Raw genomic sequence first — 4,456 nt, 5'->3', positions numbered from 1 at the left:
TTCAAGCACTTAACGAAGATTCTACCAAGGTTTTGGAGAAAATATAGGTTTAGAATCACTCAAGATGTAATACTTTGGTGAGCAATATGTTAGAGGGTTGTCATGCTTTCATGCAATATCCTGCATGAAGGGTCTACACTTAGAAATTCAAGAAATAGTGCCTTAATGCTATAAAAGTGACTGCTATGAGGCTTTATATGCACATATTATATATCCATTGAATGGATAAACTTTGGGGCCTATGAGACTTTACAGGCACCACTAATCAAAATATAACCTAGAAGGCCAAAGAAGAAAAGAAACAAAGACGCCGACAAAATTATGAAATATGAGACATAACGAAAGCATGTTAAATTTCAAATCAAGTGCGGCATGTGCCACAAGGTTGAACACAACAGAGCTACTTGTAAACTTTTGGTTACACAATATTCAAGTCAGTATACACCAAGTCTGCCTGCACCAACTCAGCCTGCACCAAACTAGCCTGTACCAACTTAGCTTGCACCAAGTCACCTTGAACCAATTGCATTGTGATTTTATATTTGTGATACTTTTTGTATAAACGTCTGGGAACACTTTATTTATTTGTGTTTGTGAACATCAATAATTCTAACATTATGGTTTCGTGGCAACATTTTGTGTTTTTATGGTTTCAATGCCAATATGGTTCAACGTAACAAGATTCTTATTGTAATCATGTTAGTTAAATCTTCTTTGTTACTTTAATATTACTCTCATGATACTGTGTATAATTTAGTTTTGTATCATATTTGGTCTTATAAATAACCTAATATAGGGAGAATTTATTTCCAGTTTGGTTAGACTATCAATCTTATCACGTTTGATAAATAACATATTTGGTGTCTTGATTTATTACATGAACTTCAATTTCAGTTTAGTCTCTTATCTATCAAGTTTAACATTCCAAGTCCCTTAACTATTATCTTTTGTGCCAAAGGGACTTTTTTACTGCAATTTTAGTCTAAATATGGTAACATAGACTGTCATATGAATGTAGGTACCGCTAGTTATGCACTGCTAGTTACGTACTGTAATTTCTTATAAGTCTACTATAACACCATGAATTCAATTAACTTATTTAATTGAATTTTTCTTGCTTTTATTTAATCATTTGAGTAATTAAATATACCTTTAATTGTTTATTTTGGTGATAACGTGTGTTATGTATTAGGATTTTGTTGAAAATTAGTAGAGTTTTATTTTATTAAAATAATATAATAATAATAATAATAATAATAAAATAAGAGAAAATAGTGATTTGGGGAAGAAAATGGAATTATAGAAAAATAAGGGAAAAAGGAGAAAATAGAGAATTAATGGAGGGGTAAAAGTGTGAAAAGAAGAATTAATTTCCTTTAGGTTAAAATAAATAGTAAAAGGGAGAGGAGCCAAACTTGTCAGTACATAGAAGTTCGTGAATTGAGATAAAAAGGCGAGTGTGAGAAGAGAAACAAAGGTTTGGGAGAAAAGGAGTACTTCAAAGCTAAAGCTTGAGCAGTTGCTAGAAATTCAGGTAAGGGAGAAACTATTTGAATATAAGTGTTATTGCATGAAGGGTGGAGAGGGATCCTCACCCTCCTATAGATTTTTCTCCATTGTCGTGTTTTATGAATTCTTGAATATGATTATATGTAATTTATAATAATTGCCATGTACGATGTGTAAAGTTGTGATCTGAGTATTGATGAATTTTATGTATTATGATTGACCATGAATTTGAATGTTATCTCTACCATTGTTTTGTTTTGGTGTTATCAACATAACCTTTAAGTCATGATTAGTTGATGAATTTGGATGATAATTGACGCATATGTAATGTCTAATTGTTGTATAATATGTATCTATTATTTTCTATGTGATTGGGATGCTGGGGTTCGAAATCGAAGCTTCAAATAAGCTCCCATGGTCAAAACATAGATTCTGGTTTTTGCACCAACGTGTCGGGTGTCACGAGCATGACAGGCATGGTTATCACACAGCTGATGCGGGAGACTATGACGGTCTCTAGGCGGGATTCTTCTGCCGATCGTCATGGGGATGACGGGTTGTGAGTGTTGGTGTAAGCCTTTTTAATCATGCTAATTATAAATGTTATTTTATAATATTAGGCTAGTGAAAGTTTTACTGTCATTCATTTTATTTTGACCTAGCTTCTCGAGCATCTTCCTCCTGAAGACATTGAAAGACAAACTATCAACTCGAATGAAAGTACTATTGAGGATGGTACTAATGCAATCACTCAAAATTCTGAAACAAACTCAGATTTTGTAAACAATTTCAATTAATGATTTCATCCATTGCATGTGAAGCAAATGATGAATGGATTTTCAAATAGGAAATAAATAAGGGTAGAATGAAATAAATGAAAAACATTCTTGTTTTATGTTTGGGATTCCAAATTCTCAGATTATGTAAACAAGTCCAATTAATGGACCTCAACCATTGCATGTGAAGTAAATGATGAAAGGGTAGAATGAAATAAATGAATAAATTTATTATTTAATGTTAGGAATGTTTTTTCTCCCCATATTTACTTACATTTTTTGTGCTATTTCATTTTTTTACATGTACTCTGTTAGTTTTATAACAAGATAGATGTTTAATAAGACATTGTGACTTCTGAAAAGTTACTTTTTACCCCTTCAAACAAAAACTTTTATGTATGTAAGGCATGAACACAAAAACCTTTTACATAAGGAATCAACCCTATTAGAAAGATTCTAATGTACACAAATTTAATGTTTAATAGGAAAAAGAAAATACTATATGTTCATAACTATTATTTTCAAATAAAAATATGTAAAATGATACTAAAGACTATTCATATGACACAACGTAAACGTCTTCATTGCTTTCTTGAACTCCATTCCTTTCAAGCCTTTAGGCACATCTTTAGCCTATCAAGTTTTTGTTTTTTACAAAAATCATTTACAGATCTAGACAATATAAAATCATCCATAATAAAAAAAATTATACGCTAGTTTGATAACACAAAATCATGAGAGAAGAATACAAGAAGAGGCCAAAATATGCATTGCCATTTCAATACACTTCTACCATTCTTGAATAAAACCTGGTATTCTAATGTCATAGCTCCTTCATGATAGGTTTGCATAATTTTTACTTCGCTGCAAATATACAATTCTCCTTATCTTCAAAATATGCATTGGGCCAAAGATAAAGAAACCCGGTTGATATTTATAAACCCATCATTACATAATTTCAAACCCTAGCTGAACAAACCCTAGCTGAACAACTCATGGCGGCACTACTGCTAAGTTTGATTTCAATTCTAGGGTGCCATTGCTAAGTTTGATTTAAGTACTGGTAATATGCTTTTTAAGTACTTCTTAAGAACATGTTGAGTTTGCTACACAACTATAAATAGAGATGATATACACAACATACAATAATATTTTATTTGATAAGAACACAAATGATATATACAAAAATAAGAAGACAACATTTGTTTGATAGAAACACAAATTGTAAATACAACTATAGCAATAATTATTCCGCTATTTTTGTTTAAATTCAGATGTATTTCATTTGTTTCTTAGGTGCCAAGAAAATTAATTTCGATGGATTCATGGCTTATGTAAAATGTAACAGCAAAATGATTAAATGAAATTACTTTTTATAATTTTAGTAAATAATAATAATAGTAGTGTAGTAAAGGTAATAATAAAAGGATTTTGATTTTTTTATATTGATTTTCCTTTATTTTTAGACTAAAATACATGAAAAATGAATAATATAATAATTATTTTAAAAGTTTATAAAAAGTTCAAAAATTAAAAAAAAAACTAAAAAAAGTAGAATTTTTAAGTTTAAAATAATTTAAGTGAAGGTAAAAACATAAAAAAAAAACTCTAAATATAGGGAAAATTCAGTATGTGAAAATGTTTCTACTATTGATATCAAGTTTAGGTTAAAACATTTAATTATAACATTAAAAGCGGAATCAACAATCAAATATAATTAATAATTAATGTAAATGGATTCTAACCTAATATATTTTATTTATTTTATGCAATGAATCAAAATATTTTAGTTTTATGGTTTTTTAATAAATCAAAGTTGTCAAAAATGAAATAAAGCATAAAAAAAATTAATAAAAATTAAAATTAGCCCTTTTGACTTTTTAATTTTTCTATAATAATCGCAATGTATTTTTTTAATCCTTTTTTTATATATTTTGAATAAAAAGTGAAAAAAATGATAAAAACAATGAAATTATTTTATTTATTTCTGAGGTGCAAAGCAAATGAATTTGGATGGATTCATGGCTTATGTAAAGTGTAACAGCAAAATGATGAAATGAAATTAACTTTTATAATTTTAGTAAATAATAATAATCGTAGAGTAATAAAGGTAATACTAAAAGGATTTTTATTTTTATTTTTTATATATTGATTTTTCTTTATTTTTAGAC

The sequence above is a fragment of the Lathyrus oleraceus genome, chromosome 7, assembly GCF_024323335.1.
Source record: "Lathyrus oleraceus cultivar Zhongwan6 chromosome 7, CAAS_Psat_ZW6_1.0, whole genome shotgun sequence".
In the NCBI taxonomy this organism is placed as follows: domain Eukaryota; kingdom Viridiplantae; phylum Streptophyta; class Magnoliopsida; order Fabales; family Fabaceae; genus Lathyrus; species Lathyrus oleraceus.
The sequence above is the reverse complement of the archived record's forward strand: the minus strand, read 5'-3'. Positions refer to the sequence as shown.